Source organism: Gorilla gorilla, chromosome 8, assembly GCF_029281585.2.
Source record: "Gorilla gorilla gorilla isolate KB3781 chromosome 8, NHGRI_mGorGor1-v2.1_pri, whole genome shotgun sequence".
Taxonomy (NCBI): domain Eukaryota; kingdom Metazoa; phylum Chordata; class Mammalia; order Primates; family Hominidae; genus Gorilla; species Gorilla gorilla.
In genome coordinates, this window is record NC_073232.2 from 102,029,704 (window position 1) to 102,047,921 (window position 18,218).

The 18,218-nt window shown below is 38.9% G+C and overlaps 1 protein-coding gene and 1 long non-coding RNA gene across 10 annotated transcripts in view; one reads left to right on the plus strand and one right to left on the minus strand.

Moving 5' to 3' along the window:
• Window positions 1-682: 682 nt before the first annotated feature.
• Window positions 683-15,772, minus strand: LOC101132099 (uncharacterized). 4 transcript variants are annotated; one of them, XR_010135266.1, is made up of 4 exons: window positions 15,435-15,772; window positions 14,387-14,623; window positions 13,859-14,006; window positions 683-13,383 (listed from the first exon to the last, which is right to left on the minus strand). It is a non-coding gene; the product is annotated as an uncharacterized lncRNA (long non-coding RNA). The 4 variants fall into 4 exon arrangements; XR_008669214.2 differs by having other exon boundaries at window positions 683-8,875; window positions 13,196-13,383; window positions 14,298-15,759; XR_010135264.1 differs by having other exon boundaries at window positions 14,387-15,759.
• Window positions 15,536-18,218, plus strand: part of KIF20B (kinesin family member 20B) — a 73,009-nt gene continuing 70,326 nt past the window's right edge. For 3 of the 6 annotated variants that reach the window (XM_055353831.2, XM_063710311.1, XM_004049777.4), the window contains exon 1: window positions 15,536-16,015. The gene's annotated coding sequence lies outside the window, so the exon portion shown is untranslated. The remainder of the gene's footprint in view (window positions 16,016-18,218) is intronic. The other 3 variants (XM_055353830.2, XM_004049778.4, XM_055353829.2) reach the window with 2 other exon arrangements.

Consider the following 18,218-nt stretch of genomic DNA (forward strand, 5'->3'; position numbering starts at 1 on the left):
CAGAGGGGAGACCAGCGGTTCACGTTCAGGGCTGCCTCCTCTGCTTCAAGCAGATCAGTTTTGCTCTTACCTAATATATTGATCCTCTACATAACATTTTGTTTGAAAAGTAGTATATCTGTTAAAAATGTTTGAACACGTCTACAGAAGTATTGGATCAAGTTGATAATATAAACAAATACATATTTGCCCAGGCTTCTTCCTTTCCAAGCTTGGGCAAAGCAGATATGGGGACCAAGAGGCAGTCCCGAATCAATATTCAGTGTGATTTTTGTAATGTTACAATAGTAGGAACAATTAGGCTGTTCCTCCCTTCATCCTTCCACTTGTGCTATGCAGCAAGCAGCAAAAGCAATACCCGGTGAATGAGAACACTTGTGTATTACAAGCCAGGAGTACTCAGTGGGCATATACCACCAAAAGAAAGTGGGGGTTCCCATACCCAGAAGATGAGCTGATGACCCCCTTAGCTTGGTGGTATGTCCTACCTCGCCTCTGTAACCACAGGAAGCAGAACACAATACACAGATAAGCACTCACAGACAGACAGACAGGCAGATCAGCAGGTACTAAAAATGTAAACCTAAGGACGCAAGAATCACCACAAATTTGAGGAAAATTGCAGAGGAGTTCCAGAAGGAGAGAATGGTGGGAATGGACAAGAGAGGGAATATACAAAGAATAACAGAATAAAATACTTTTATTTTTTTTTGATACAGAGTCTTACTTGTCACCCAGGCTGGAGTGCAGTGGCACAATCTCGGCTCACTGCAACCTCCGCCTCCTGGGTTCAAGCCATTCTTCTGACCCGCTCCCCAGTAGCTGGAATTATAGGCATGCACCACCATGCCCAGCTAATTTTTATATTTTTAGTAGAGACAGGGTTTCACCACGTTGGCCAGGCTGGTCACCAACTCCTGACCGCATGATCCGCCCGCCTCGGCCTCCCAAAGTGCTGGGATTACAGGTGTGAGCCACTGTGCCCAGCCTTAAAATATCTTATTATCAATCAAAGAAATAAAACTGCCAGTGAAAGGGCCCATGAGCTATTTAAAATAAATACAAACACAAACTGAAAGACTCCAGATCATACCTTGACAGTTCATGGTAAAGTTTCAGAAAACTAAAGAGAAATATCTTAATACTTCTGAAAAGAAAACAAAGTAAAACAAAAATGGATTACTTAACAAAGGAATGGAGGTTTTTAAGATAATCCAACAATATTCTCAAAGTATAAAGATAATTTTTAGATATGCCATCATTTAAAGAAAACAATTAAATAGGCTCATAGGATCCTAACAACCTTAGGAGTGTAACATAGAGAAAACAGAAGTGTTATTTAAACCCAAACTGACCATAGTAACATCTGAATTCCAAAGATGGAGGTTGTGACAAAATTCACATCAATGAGGAAACCAATCTTTATTCTGATCTTCTCTTCTCAGGGCCTGGGAAATGGAGAAAGGAAAGCCTAAAATTATGAAGCCTCTGCTGGTTCCTCTGGGCTGCTAAAGGAAAGACCTGGACTACACCATCCCGTGTTTCAACATATTAATGAGTTTTTGATGTACAAAGGTTGGCCTTTGTTAGTTAGTGGTGGAGAGACAAGTCATTCTGCATAATAAATTGAGAAGGATGACCCTAGGGAAGGCTGGAGGATGAGAGGTGTGGAGTGAGATGGGCTTGCATATCACGGCTGGAGCCTGAACCTGTAGAAAACAGTGGCTTGGAAGGAGGCATTCCCTTCAGATGGGGTGGCTGAAGGGCTCTTTATTTTCAAAACATCATTTAATTTTTTACTGTGAACAATCTTTAAGTTTACGAAAAAGATGCAAAAATAGTTTAGTGGGTTTCCATACACCCTGCACACAGCTCCCCTAAATGTTAGCATGTTACATAACCACAGTACTATTATTAGAACCAGGAAATACACATTGGTATAATATTACTTATTATACTATAAGCCCTTATTTGAATTTTGTCGGTTTTTCCACCAGTGTCCCTTTTCTGTTCCAGAATCCTACATTGCATTTAGTTATTTCTTCTCAGTCTTCCGTAGACTGTAACAGCTTCTTAGTCCTTCCTGCTCTTTCACGACCTTGATACATCTGAAGAGTACTGATCAGTTATTTTGTTGAACATCCCTCAAATTGTATTTTCTTTCCTTTTCTTTATTTTTTAGAGACAGGGTCTTGCTCTGTCACCCAGGATGGGTGCAGTGATGTGATTATAGTTCATTGTAACCTGGAACTCCTGGGCTCAAGTGATCCTCCCACTTCAGCCTCCTGAGTAGCTGGGACTACAGGAATGCATTATCACTCCCTGCTAATTATTTTTATTTTTAGTAGAGATGAGGTCTTGCCACATTACCCAGGCTGGTCTCAAATTCCTGGCCTCAAGTGATCCTCCTGCCTCAGCCTCCCAAAGTACTGGATTACAGGCATGCACAACCGTGCCCGACAAGTTTTCTTCTGATTGGACTGAGGTTATGCATTTTTGACAAGAATGCCACAGAAATGACACTGCGTTCTCATGTAATGGTATGTGTGCATCATATAATGCGATTCATGATTCTTGTATTACTAGTGATGTTGACCTACCACTTGATTAAGGAGGTTTTTGCTGAGTTTCTCCATTGTAATGTTCTTATTTTTCTCTGGATAGTTAATAAATGTCTGGAGAAAATGCTTTGAGACTATGCAGTCTGTTTCAACTCAAACTTTCACTCACAGATTTTAGCATCCATCTATATATCCTTTCTGCTATAATTATCATTGTGGTGTCTGCCTAGTGGTCATTTTCTATTTCTCTCTATCCTTCTACCTTTATTAGTTAGATTTTTTTCTGCAGTGGCCAGGTCTGGGCAAACCTGCCCCCAAGTCTGAGGAAGCTGAGAGGCCAAAGATGCTGACAAATCCTGTTTCTTCTTAGAAAGAAACAGTTAATAAAACATCCAGTTTCTTAGAAACATTAAATGAACAGAAGCCATGTCTGTGTCTCAGATGGGCACAAGACGAGACGGTAGGTCCCCACGCCATTACCCCCAAGACCCAGGTCTTATACACCATAAAGGAGGGGTAGTTCAGAAAGGATGTGTAGGGTAATTGAAGTATGATAACATCAAGGTTGTTTAGCCTAAGGTCAGGATTTAAGGTAAGTGCCTGCTCTTACACAAAAAGCAACAGATAAACTAGAAATCTTGGTGGCCTTCCCAGAACAGGGGTTAATCAGAAGCCAACATGGCAGAGCATCATCCAAGATGGAGCTGCTTTAGCCACCACAGAATTCTACTCCAAGGAAGAGCTGTCTCTTCTCCCCTACTTCTTTATTTAATCAATTACTTCAATATAAGGTCACAGGAATATTTATTTTACCACGTGGGTTATAATCCACTATGGGTAGTATGGTTATTATTTAGCTTGTTGTTCAAATTGTTCCAGCTTTGGTCTTTTGGAGATTCTTTAGGTTGATGCCTATGTACCTTTGATAAATCTTACTTTATTTTAAAGCATTTCCTTACTTTCTGGCACCATGAGATATTACAGGCTCATTTTGTAATTTCCCTGACCTGCCTAGGACCAACAAGTTCTTGAAGGAACCCTGGTTCCTTTTATTTAAGAATGGATTTAAAAATCAAATCTGGGTACTAGGCATGCTCATTATTACTGGAGTATCATTGCTTTTAGGCCCTATCACTGGGAATATTTGCATGTATACTAACCCCTGTTAGTATACACTGACCTGTGTACATACCCTTGTGTGTATACACTTCTATATTTCTGTATCTAACCATGTATATGTATTAAAAATGATGAGTTGCCAGGTACAGTGGCTCATGCCGGTAATCCGAGAATTTTGGTAGGCTGAAGTGGGAGGATCTCTCAAGGCCAAGAGTTTGAGAACAGCCTAGGTACATAGTGAGACCCTGTCTCTACAAAAAAATACAAAAAATTCACCTGGCATGGTGGCACACACCTGTAGTCCCAGCTATTTGGGAGGCTGAGGTGGTAGGCTTGCTTGAGCCCAGTAATTTGAGGCTGCAGTGAGCTATCATCATGCCACTTGCACTCCAGCCTGGGTGACACAGTGAGACTCTGTCCCTAAAATAATAAAAATTATGAGTTCATACTAATACATTAGATTCCAATTCAATATCAGAGGGTTCATTTGAAAGACTTTTAAAGACAGGAGTGTCCAAAGTTAAATGTCTGGTTTATGTGAAAGTACTCTTTCCATCACTATAGCCTTTTAATTGTGACCAACATACACACAAATGGCTTGTGTGTATGTCAAGGAAAAGGGGTCCCTGTCCATGGCTAGAGCAATATAATGCAGAATAAGAATATGAGATTGTGAGATGACTTATAAATTACACTAGCTGAGCAAAGCAAAAGGTCTGAACCAAATGTAAATAGGAAAATTTAAGGCCCCCATAAGGGACAGATGGCATATGCTATGCCATTTCTACTTTCTGTACCAATGGCAGATATCAACACATGACCACTACACACTAAGCAAAAACATGGCTTCAAATGTTCAGACATGCATTTCAGGCAGCCACTAAGCAACTGGAATTCACACTGTAGATGACTCCTATCCCTAGGTTAAACAAATGAACAGCTAATGTAAACCATATTAGTTGGGAGAGGAGGGAGAACATTATCCATTGTTAGATTTTGCACAAGTTACAGAAAAAGCCTGACATAACATGGTCAATGATGTTCAAAAATTCAATGACATGAGGCCAGTTCCTAGATTTTGGCTCATGATATAAGGTTTCATATCATCTGGTGGCCGGTTCTTCATTTTAGTTTAGGTATCGGTGGGACAGACTGCTAATCATGTGTGTAGCTGAGATTTCCAGGTCAGGACAGTGATTCCAGGCATCTTCCAATTGAATGGGACTTGTTTCTACGACTGATCCTAAGATAATGGAATGGATAATATTGTGGACACAGGACCTACTCTCCATATTCCTACTTACCAAGATGAAGTTGCTGTTCCATCCTATCTGGGATTCTCTCTACCTTCCATGTCAAGCCTCTCCTGTGCAAATTTAGCTCACCCCAATTGAAGAAATATGTTGAGTAGAGAATGGGAGCCAATCACCAGTCAGGTTGTATATGAGTTTACATGATGGTGAAGGTTTCTTATACCTGGTAAGAGTAGCTAGCAGAAAGCTGCAGCATGAGTTAATGGGAAATAAGAGGGGCAACTATGATGGAAAAATGTTCAGAACAATAGAGAAGGTAGGTACTCTGGCAGAGGGACTGCAGAATAATGCTTACCCTTGGGCCTGTGAGTAGAAAGTCCCAGAAGAAAAGAGGATAAGCTGAATGCAGTGTAGAAAATCTGGGTTTGTCAAATCAAATAGAATTCATACGGAAAAATTCTCACAATATAGTGTTCACTAAAAGTAATGTGGCCAAAAATCCTGTGAATATAGTTTGGTCCCTAAGCGTGTGAGTGTGTGTTTCCTTTAAATGTGTTATATGCCTACTACGGTAAGATAGCAAGGCCAGGGTGGAGAACAGGAATGAATGGACATGGTTTCTGCCCCCATAAGGCTTACACTTTAATGCAATAGATAGCTTTGAAAGTAAACAAATGTTAAGAGTGATTGTATCACTGGTTGTCACATTAGGGATGAGTTTATTTTCTTCTTTATAAATTGTATTTTCCATGTTTTCTACAAGAATGATGTATGCCTTTTATAATGAGAGAAAAGCAACACATCTTATATTTTAAATGAACAAACATTACAAAAAAACAAAACAAAGAAGACAAGGCCACAGGAATCAATTCACATTCATCAGGCTAATAACAGCTTTCCTTACAAAACAGAATACCAATTTTATGTATTCAGCTATGTTCAAGGTCTTATAATATTAGCTGAAATTATATGAAGAGGGTTAAAAATCAATCTTTGCTCACAAGGGAGATTAAATTATTGTTTGTGTGGTGCTTATGGCACACGGAGCTGAGGGGATAGTTAGCAGCAGATAAAAATATTATATTTCTTTGATTAATAAGGGCTAACTAGATGTGTTCATATTTTATCAACATGCAATTTAATTTGATGTAGCATAACATTTTCTATCCTCTGATTTGCAAAATGTTTCCATTCTTGGATGAAGATTTAGGAGATACTCTAATACACTTTATCAGCAGCACATTGCCAAAGCATCTCTTAGAGTAATAAAACTTGAAGAATGCATATCATTACCTATGCTATTGCTAACTTCAATGTCAGAAAAAGCTTGTCTTACATTTTTAAAGTAGAGTAACGCAATATTAATAATAGCAACTACACTTAATGGGCATTTACTTTGTGCGAGACATTTTACATTGATCATTTCACTGGATCATTCACAACAAAAAAGAATCACAGGTCTATAATCTCTTATCTAAAACTCTGGGGACCAAATGTGTTTTGGAAATGAGAATTTTTTGGAATTCAGGATGAAATTGGAATCCTTTGGAATATACTACATAAATTGCATACATTTTGTAACATTCCAAATGGGTACACGACAGTACTATGTAATGAAACACATTAATCTTACTATTTCTGCGAATAAATGTGTGAAAATTCACACTAAGTGAAACAAAACCATAAATAATATTACAATTTATTTACAAAAATATATTAGTAAATTCATTGGTAAATAACATTTTTAAATAAATACGTTTATTGGTAAATGAAATAGGAAGATAAATATAGACCACACATACCATAAGCTTTTAATGTGTTTTGTCACTTGTGAAAAAGCTTCTTATTTCTAAGGAAATTTTAAGTAAAATTTAAAACTTATACTGATGAAAACTAACCCATAACACATATACATGCAATGAATGTTCATTACCTTTGATTGCCTGAGAATCTTGGAGAAGAGGTTGTTCCAGTATTACCACTGCCTATGAAACCAGGTTGGAGCTGGACATCTGATGAGCCAGAAACAGGATTGTCAAGAGATGAAGCGGCATTACCACAGAGAGCTTTATTAAAGACTTTTCCCAGTTTCACCTGCTTCCTTAACACAGGTTTCTGTCTAAGCAGTTTCTCTTTAATTGAGTAAATTGTCATCAGCTCTTGCTCACTGATGAATGTACATCGTTCAAGGCCAGCAATTAATTGGTCACACATTTTCACCATATGATCTATGGAGATTTTTTTCACCCAAATTCATAATGTCATCATCATTACTACTACCATCTTCATATTGATCTGCATTTAACACCATCTCAGCAATTTCCCCATCACTCTTAGGATGCACAATGGGTTCATCATTATCAATGTTAACCCTTTCTTCAACGTTAGCTTCTTCTAACTTATTTACACTTTTGGCTGATAAACTTTTGGCATAGGTAATGAATTATGCTACCATTGTTTTCTCATTAGAGTCATGAAATCTTTCAAAATCTTCATCAGCTAGGTCACTTTCAAACATAATTGTAGCCCAAAGTCTGTGCCAAGCATTTGTTAATGTTGACTTATCAACGTCGTTCCAAGCATTAGCAACTGTGAAGATGGCATCCTTAAGATTAAATTCTTTAAGGATGTCCTGGATTTTCAGGCCTCTGTTAACTGAAGCAAGGATGCTTTTCAAAAAACTGTTTATACTTGCTCTTCACGGCGTGTAGAATTCCTTGGTCACAAGGTTGTATTACAGACGTCACACTGGGGGGAAAGTCAATGCCAAAAGCATTGCTCTTCGCAAGATGTTCAGGAGGGGGTTGTGCAGAACAGTTATCTAGAAACAACAAAATTTTGCAATTGTCTTCCAGTCCAGTTTGCAATGAGCTCATGCTGCTGGCACAAAGTGCCTATCAAACCAGTTGGAAAAGATTTCCCGTTACTGATGCTTTCTTGTGTGCATAATAATGTACAGGTAAATTATGCACACCTTTTAAACACCTTGGATATAGGCTATTTCCAATCACTGCCAATTTTATCTTGTGTGTGCCTGCAGCATTAGCACACTCAAGAACAGTTAACTTTTGCTTGGTATCTTTGACATCTGTTGTTGCTCTTTTGTTAGCCATTGTTAAAGTTTTTCTAGGAACATAGCACCAGTACAAAGCTGTTTCATCAGCACTGTAAATTTGTTCAGGGCTAAGATTTTCATCAGATATTACCTTAGCAAATTCATCAATGTAATTTTCAGTAGCTTCATCATCAGGAGAAGCTTTTTCACCACAGATTTGAAGATACTTGATTCCAAGACACTTTTTAAATTTCTGCAGCCAGACTCCTGAATATTCACACTCTCCTTCAAAGTTCAGTTCTTCATGGTATATTCTAGCTTGTTTCACGACCAACAAACCAGTCAGTGGTGTATCTTTACTTCTTTGTTGTCGAACCCATTCAATCAACACAGGGTCAAGGTCTTCATTTTTGGCTCTATGCAATGTTTTTCTATTTTTCATTAGTTCCTGGTTATCGCTGTCACTATAAAATTTCAACAACTTGTCTGTTTCTTTAAGTCATATATCGTGGTGGTTCCCATACCATATTCTTCAGTAAGACACCTCACAGACATACCACCATCAAGTTTCTGCAATAACTCCACTTTCTGAGATATTGATAAAGACAGATGCTTCCTTTTCTTCTTCTCACTGTTACCCATAGGTATATCTTTAGCCCTTTTCGACATTTTCCATGGAATTAATCCCCAAGTCAGAAAATATCAGCAAATAGCAGAGGCATGTGTGACTTACGGATACAAGTGCTGAGACAACAGAGGCTTCATATTTGTTCACAGTAGGTTTTCTTTGGCATATAATCCTGGTGCCAAACTTACAAAAACACTTTGGGTTTCACAGTGTTTTGTTTTTTGTCCTGTTTTGGAATTGCAGAGTAAAGACTGTAGACCTGCATTAAAAATATCATTTTAATGATGAAAAGACTGAGGCTCAGTCAGTATCTTGCTCAAGGTTATGCAGCTATTACTTGTCTTTTCTGCTTATATTTAGTCTCCTAACATTTGGTCACTTTAATAGACAGAAAAATGTTTGTTTTTTCTGGTATCGTCTGCCAAGATGATTTGAGCTGGAATATTTTTAGCACAGGAACCTGATACTCTTATTTGATTGACACAGTTGGTGGTTGAGCCCCAATGCTGAATAACATGGAGATGCTGTGGCAAGAGGTTAGAGTTCCTAAATTTATAGTTATTGAATACAGATTTTTCTTTTTGTACCAAATGATCTGTTTGGTACTTACTGCCTGTTACTTACTGCTTCACAATGAGCAATCAGGAAAAATGAAAGAGCTCACTGCAAATGTCCCAAACACTCCCACAAGTTTTCCCTAAATATCCACTCATTTAAAAGGCTTTTTTGTTTGCTTGTTTCTAAACTGTTCTGAAAATTGTACATCCCAACTGTGACTCAGAATTGTTAATCAAGTTCAGAATTAAAACACATTTTAGACACTCTAATAAAATGTTTCTTTTAATTTAGAATTTAGAAAGAATTCATTAGCATTTTTCATGACTTTTAAGCTTCTGTGGTTTGAGCCTTATTTCATGTACTCTTTTATAAGTTCCTATTGGAAGGCCAGCTTTTCTTCCTCATTCTCATCTTCCCCAGATTTGTTTAGATCTTCCTCAAATGTCTAATATGAACTGCTACAAATGCCTGAAGTTTACTGATTCACTCCTAAGTCTTTCTTTCTTTTTCTATTGGGTTTAAGAGCAGACTTTTGGCTGGACTGTTATAAAAATGAGTAAAGCACAGTTCTGTAAGACAAAATTCTAACCCCCCCCAACTGACTGAATGGACCCCTCTCTTGGCCAAGGGCATTCCAAAGTAAACCTGAAAAACTAGTTCGGGCCATGATGGGAAGGGCGGTGGTTGGGCATATCTCATTGTACCCTCCTCCCTTTGGAATTCAGGCACAAGTGATCAGCGTTAACAATAAAACAGAGATCTTAAGACTGGCAAAACAGACACTTTGTAGCAATAAGATACCAAACTCTAACCTGACTCCTGCACAGCATCACATGACAGCAGGCCCTGAAAGAAACTGAAGTATTTTACCCCAAAATATATTTCTTTGACATATTTTGAAATGGCTCTGCAAAGCTGTCTCCTGTGGGGAAAAGGATTCTATAGATAATCCTTTTTCTTTTCCAGATCTTTTCCTGATCCAGGAGAGACTAACTAAAGGTCTTACATAATACCTTTTCAGGTCTGATAAGAGACATTTGCCATCTATTCTCTCTGAAGCCTGCTACTTGGAGGCTTCATCTGCATAATAAGAACCTTGGTCTCCGCAACCCCTTATTTTAACACAGACATTCCTTTCCATTGATTCCAGGTCTTTAGATAATAACTTATCTCTTTCAACCTATTGCCAATTAGAAACCCTTTGAATCCACCTATGACCTGGAAGTCTCCCTGCACTGCCCACCCCCAATTCGAGTTGTTCTGCCTTTTCAGACTGAACTAATGGACACCTTACATGTATTGATGTCTGCCTGTAACTTCTGCCCCTCAAAAATGTGTAAAATCAAGTTGTAACCCAACCACCTTGTGCACATGTTCTCAGGACCTCTTGAGACTGTGCCTCAGGCCTTGGTCACTCATATTTAGCTCATAATAAATCCCCTCAAATATTTTCCAGAATTTGACTCTTTTTCATTAACAGCTAGTATAATTCAGAAGTGTTTCAATTCTAGTAAATAATTGGGTATTACGTGGAATACCTGGGTGACAAAATTATCTGTACAACACCTGTGACACGCAATTTACTCATGTAAGAAATCTGCACATTTACCCCTTGAGCCTAAAATACAAGTTGGAAAGAAAAAAAATTCTAGTAAATATGAGAAATGTATAATATTGAGAATACATTATATATTATATTATATATTTTATATATAATAATATATATAATTTTACTCTATAAACTTTTATATTTCTTTTACTTTTAACTTTTTGACTCTGTAATAACACTTAGTTTAAAATACAAACACACTGTACAGCTGGGTAAAATATTTTCCTCCCTTATATCCTTATTCTATGAACTTTTTTTTATTTTAAATTTTTTTTATTTTTTTTTAAACTTTTTTGTTAAAAACTAAGATGTACACACATTGGCCTAGGCCTACACAGGGTTAGGATCATCAATATCACCATCTTCCACATTCACATTTTGTTCTACTGGAATGTTTTCAGGGGTAATAACACACTTGAAACTATCTTCTTCTATGATAACAATGCCTTCTTCTGGAATAACTCCTAAAGGACCTGTTTAAGGCTGTTTTACAGCTAACCCTTTTTTTTTTTCCAACTGCCTTTTTCCTGAGGCTAAAGCTAGTCAAGTTGACTCTGAAGAAAAATCACCACGACAGCTTACATTTGGAAAAACTTTGTACATGCAAACTACAAACCAGAAAAATATGTCAGATTCCTTCACTAAGGAGGTAATGGGATCTCATAGCCTAATACACAGTAAATGATTAACAAAGAAATGCTTTTTTTTCTGACACATTAAATTTTCTTGTTTTTTGTTTTTTTTTTGAGACAGGCTCTGGCTATGTTGCCCAGGGTGGAGTGCAATGGCATGATCTTGGCTCACTGCAACCTTCGCCTCCCAGGCTCAAACCATCCTCCCACCTCACCCTCCCAAGGAGCTGGGACTACAGGTGCACACCACTACACCTGGCTAACTTTTGTATTTTTGGTAGAGACGTGGCTTCACCATGTTTTCCAGGCTGGTCTTGAACTCCTGGGCTCAAGCAATCGTACCACCTCAGCCACCCAAAACACCGGGATTACAGGCAGGAGCCACCAAGCCCAGCTAGGACACATTAAATTTTAAAAAATGTTTATTACAAATTCAAAAAGATCTTATAATAAAAAAATCTCACCCTTTCACATCTCCAGGCCTGCTTTCCAGGGGCAACTATTCTTATAATGTGTTTTTAGTATTTTTGGCAATTACTATACCAAATACTATAAATACTATATCTTTAAATGATATGCTCTTCCTAATATTATTTCTTCATGTATCAATTATAGATATCTATTTACTTCCTACAAAGACAGACAAGCACTTAGCTCTAGTTACATATATTTTTTCCTGTACTGGTTACCTTTGCACACTGAAATAATATGCTTAAACTTCTACATCCTGTTGTCTCATTTCTTGATTTGCACTTTGTTAAGATTTTGGTATTATAGACATAAGACTCAATCCTTTTCTTTCTTCTCTTCCTACACTCTTCCTTCCATACCTCTGCTGAGCAAAACCTAGGCCTTACAGAATATAATTCTAGCTCTTCTTTAGCATGTCATATAGGGCCCTTTATGATCTAGCCTCTGCCTACTTTTCTCATCTCCTGCCATTATCCACTTCAGCTAATGTTCACAGTCATGCTGAAGTAGGTATTTAGTTTTTGGAATCTTTTGTGAACTCTTGTTCTTTTTATCATTGTCTCACAGCCTTCCATGGCCTGGAATGGCCTCCTCCTGTAATTCACTGGCAAATCCCAATCATTTTCTTCAGCCTACATGCTACATTACGAAATCTTCCCTAGTAGACATCCCTTATTACATCAAAAAGTATTTATTGAGTACTTGTTTTTGTGCAAGGTACGGTTTTAGATGTTGGGGCTATAGAGGACCAAGATAGTAACGAGTTTGCATTCTAATGACTTAATAAACAGATTTAATAAATATTCCTACCATTATGAAACCTACTATGTGCCAGGATTATACTAAATAACTTACATATGCTATTTTAATCCTTACAACAATTTTATGAGCCCTATAAGTGGCTGGGCTTATACTCAATCTCAAGTCTGACTTCACAGCCATTACTTTTAAGCTATGCTCACTCTGCTCCCATTATTCCTTGTTCATTTCTATTACAACATTTGTCATGTTTTGAAATACTTTGCATATGGATTTCCCCATATGAACCACAGGAGATAAAAAAATTATTTTCAGGATGGTGTAGAACCAGTGCCAATCTAGATGTATATGAAAGAAGTTAATACATTATATACAATGGGTGCCTAAAGGCATTAGGGATTAATTGTCTCTTGAAATCCCAGGTTGAGAAGGGCTACTTTAGATGAAGGCCTCTTAAGGGCCTCTCAAGGGTAGAGACATCTGTCACTTAGTGGGTGGCTGATAAATTTTTGTTGAACCTGTTATTTAAACCTTTGCAATTAATACATACTCAAAAGTATTATTTTGGGGTTGAAAAGTCAGCTGCTTCAGTCTTGCTTCTAGAGATGGCTTTGCAGGTGGAGTTAAGCACTTAGTATTTTCTTAAGAGAATTCCAGGGGTGTTGGATCCAAACTTTGAGAGGCCAAAGAATGCACAGACTCTGAAGCCGGATCACCCAGATTCAAATTCCAGTCTCTCTGTTTGTTATATAAATTGAAGCAAGTTATTATTTAACATATGCCAGATACTTTTATAAATACTTTACACTACTACCTGATTTAATCTTCAACACTTCTATTTAGTAGATACCTTTACTATTTCCTTACTAGCTCCATGCCTCAGTTTCCTCTTCTATTAATTGGCTGTAACAACAACAAATTGCCTTACAGAGTTACTGTTAGGATTAAATGAGTATAAAGTGCTAAGAATACTACCTGGCATAAAGAAAGTTAGCTATTACTAACAGTAGAGACTGTGGCCAGGGCAGAAAAATCAGCTTGATGTAACTTACCAAATTTTTCATTTTATGTTAATATTCATTTCAAGGGCACAGATGGAATTCTTTGGAATGGGTACTAAATCTTAAGTACTTCCCAATCAAGCTGGCTCTGCATCTCCCTAAGGGAAAAACCCAGCAGCTGGTGCTGAAATGAAAAACGTCGGAAAAAGTACCTTTAAAATCTGGATACTTTTCTGCAACTCCTCTGCCATCTTCCAAGTCCACATTATCATTATCTTTTCCTGGGATCTCTTGCAACAGCTTCCTAACTGGTTCAACAGCATCCTCCCTGGCTGCCTCTAGTTTCTCCAGGAGATTAACCTTTTCAAAAGATAGATGCACATTGGATTGTACCATGCCCATGCTTAAAACTGGTTATCCAGTAAGCATTTCGTAATACTCAAGTCAGTAACTTGGCTAAGGCTTACAGGGTCTGGCCTTGGCCCATGCCTACAGATTCACTCCCCTGACTCCTCCCCATGGTCTCTACCCAGCCACATCAGCTTTCATTCATTGTTCAACAAATATTGATTTGCTTGTCTTGTGTTAGAGAGTCATTGAGGATACATTAGCGACCAAACAAAACACAGTTATTCTACTCACAGAACTTACATTTTACAGGGTAGGGGAACAACAACAATTGCTAGTTGTAAAAAGTATAAAAATGAAATTGAACCTGCAAATAAAAAAAGAGTGCTCACTTGAGATACAGTAGCCAGGAAAGTCTTCTTTAAGAAGGTACTATTTTAGACGTAACCTAAATGATGAAGGGAAGTGCCACGTGTTGAATGGGGAAGAGAGAATTCAGGTACAGGGAACAACCCATGCAAAGGTTCATACATGCTGGAAAGAAGTTGGTGTTTGAGGTATCCAGAGCAGATCAACTTACTGTACACTTAGTGGGGAGTGAGGTCGGCTGACACTTGATTGTGCAGGACCTGGGAGGCCATGGTAAAGATTAGAATTCAATTCCTTTTCCCCCCTCCTCTTTTTATTTTAGAAAATCTGTTATTTTAGAAAGTTGCAAGACTGGTACGATGTACACCATTATACCCTTCAACTAGATTCACCAATTACTAATATTTTGCCACATTTGCTTTCTCTATTTTTTTGCCATATCTTTTGAAGGTAAGCCGCAAACACCGTGACACTTTGCTGCTAATTACTTTAGCAAGCGCCTTCCAAAAACAAAGGCATTCTTCCACTTAATCACAAATTAATTCTCACATGCAATCAATTTAAAACTGATTCAATATCATCTAATATGTAGTTCATATTTAAATTTCCCCAGTTGTCCACAAATGTCTTTCGAAGTTTTTTTTTTTTTTTAAAAACTATGAACCAGCCAAGATTCACAAATTTCATTTGGTTTCTTTTGACTCTCGACTAAAGCAATTTTCCACTTCGTTTTTTTCTTTTTCCTGTCATGACACTGACATTTTTGAAGAGCCTAGGCCTGTTGTCTTGTAGAATATTCTACATTGTTTTTTTCTGATTGTTTCCTCATGATTAATGTCAAACATTTCTAGCACAAATACTATCGGGTGATATTAGCGATGTTAAGTATCTTCACTTGGTTAAGGTATGTCTAATAAATCTCTTCAGTGTAAAATTCTATTTTCCCTTTATAATAAGAAATGATCTGTAGGGTGATTCTTTGAGATACTAACATCCTCTTCCCAACAACCTTTCAGTTAATTGTTTGCTTTAGCATCTTGCATTCATTAGTTTTAGCATTCATAAGCTTACCTATATCAATTTTTAGACTGGCAGTTGCACAATGGGGATGCAGCGAGGGAAGTGACCCTCCGGATCCCGGGATGCCGAGCCTTTTTCTGCCCCGTAGGGACAGGACTGGGAAGTGGCTAGCCCGCCATTCCTCGGCCCGTCCTTAGGGGAGTCGCAGGACTAAGTGCAGCGGCAGTGGCCTCACCTTGGGCCTTCGCCACATCTTTATTGCCTCAAGGACAGAATTGGAGATCGGTGTCCCAGTCAACAGCGTGGTACTTATGACAGCCGCGAGAAAGCGCACTACTAAAGCCCGGCTAGCAGAGCTGGGAGGCAAACCAGACCGTCAGCACCAGGGCGGCCCACGCCTGCTTCCACCCATTGGCTGCCCGCGTTTCAAGACCCGCCCCCATATTGGAGAGCTTCTTCCGGGAGCCACTGGAAAGCCCGCAGCGCGAGCCGGCTACGCTCCCTGGCGGAGCTCTGGACGCCCCACCTACTCCCAGCGTTCAGTGCGGTGCCCTGGCCGCCATTGTTTGAATTTGAAAACGGTAACATCGCAGTGCTGCTCGCGGGTCTGGCTAGTCAGGCGACGTTTGCAGGTGAGGAGGTGACCCGCGGGAATGTGTGGGGAAGGAGGTGGGTGACTGCGCATGTATGGAGCCTAAGGTGGGGAAACGGCTTTGGCAATGTGGACATGTTCCGACAGGGCTCGTACCCCCGTGGAGGTTACTGTCAGGAACTGGGTTGCGGAGCGATGCGAACACGGGGTACGCAGCGAGGAATGAGTCATACTAATTCGGTTAGGGTTTAAATTTCGCCTCCACTGCTAATTAGCTGAGTGACGCAAGACAATTCATTTAATCTCTCTGTGTACCTTAGTTTTCTTATCAGTTAAAAGGCTGCAATGAAGTGTCTATTTCTTTCGGCTTTTGTGAAGATTAAATGGTAATGTGTAAAGTTGTTAGTGCTGGCACACAGTAGGTACTAAATGTTTGCAGTTATTAATATTATTGTTGTTGCTTCTGTTGTTGTTGAGGAACAGGCCTGTTTTGCCACACCTAGTTTTCTGAAGCTCTGAGGTGAGCAGTTTGCTCGGCTGGTAGGTAACACGGCCTTTTTGCGGGGGGAGCCCTGTGGTAGCCTCTGTGCACTTATTTCCAGACTACTCCTACTGGTCCTTGGGGCTTGCCCTTCTAGGGTTTTGCAGTGCCAGGCTGAAGAGTTTGTGGCACAGTGACTGCTGTCATTCCCCAGTTTAGAAGGCTTTCTCCATCTCGATTTGCTCGCTGGTTCAGTGATGCATGTCTGGCACAGTTCTCTTATATTTCTTGCTAAACTACTAGTTTACAGAAGTTCACGCCTTATGGGTTAGGTAGTGTAACAGTGTATTTATCTTATTACATGTCCAAGACTCCAGATTTTAAATTGTAAAAATAAAATACTCATCGATTAGTTGTGAAGACTTTTTTTGAGGCTGTGTGTTGTAGACCACATTCAGAAACCTCATTCAGTAACAGATTCTACTATTTTTCACCAAAGTCTCCAATTGTGGATTCGTATTGGAGAGAAGGTAAATATGCAGTTTTCCAGTCAGAGCAGCCTTTTGAAATGAAAAATGAGGTCTTGAAGCCTGCTGTCACGAAAGATAATATTACAGACTAGGGCCGACTCTTTTTTTTTTGGAAGAGTATTTTCTTTATAACCATTATTTTAAGTCATTAGTCAGGTAGTCTTTATCCCTACATAAGTCGCTGAATTTGTTATAGGGGATACAGAGTGGTATAAGGCAAGGTTCTTGCCATCAAGAAGTTTCCAGTTTAGTTGCGAAGGCCATGTATAAGTAGAAGTCATCTAAAATCTCAAGAAGTTACAGTACGTCTGAACACTTTTAGAAATGCTAGGAAGTAGTTTGTTCATTGAAAAATGAGCATATGAACAAATACTTTAACTGCTTTTATTACATAGCAATATTCTTTGTAATTCAGCAATTTAAAAGATTTATCAACACTTTTCTTTAAACCAAAAATTATTATTTGAAGCCACAGGTGTTTTTTAGTTTTCTGGGCATTTCCATGAACTCTGTGTTATGAAATGTCAAGCCGGTATTTTAACGTTTTGCAGATGCTCCCCCCTCTGCACCCCCTTACCCATGATCTAGATCAGTGCTTTCCTTAGTCTTTTTGCAATTTAGGGGAAAAAAGTCAACTATGTTCTTGTGATACGTTTAGGAATTTCAGCCTGATCAAGGAAAAAGATTGACAACAAGATGGCAGGAATAAACAAGGACTTTGACAGGATTGTAGGCAAAGGAAATCCGTCTCAGTATGGGACCTTTTCTAGACCAGGGTGAGGGGCCACCATCTAGAGGGGAAAGAGGGCAAGGGGAATGGGGAGTCGGGGAGGAAAGAATCATAGAGGGGCTTACATGCCTAAATGATGTTGCACAGTGGAGAGTCTCTGGATCATAGAAACTCTCAAGGGCAGCAGTGGCTTGGGGGTCTTGATAATCCTGGGTTTTATGTGTCTGGCAAATGTTGGGTGCAGTTTCATGGGGCATTCAAACCTGGCAGGCTCTAAATGGCTAAAAATATGCTTATTTTGGGCCATATTGAAAGTAAATGGATGCTTCAGAATTTGAGTTTGGCGCCCCAGCAGGCTTTTCCTTTTTTTTTTTTTTTTTTTTTTTTGACGCAGTCTTGCTCTGTGTTGAGGCTGGAGCACAGTGGTGCAGTCTCGGCTCACTGCAGCCTCTGCCTCCTGGGTTCAAGCGATTCTCCTACCTCAGCCTCCTTAGTAGCTGGG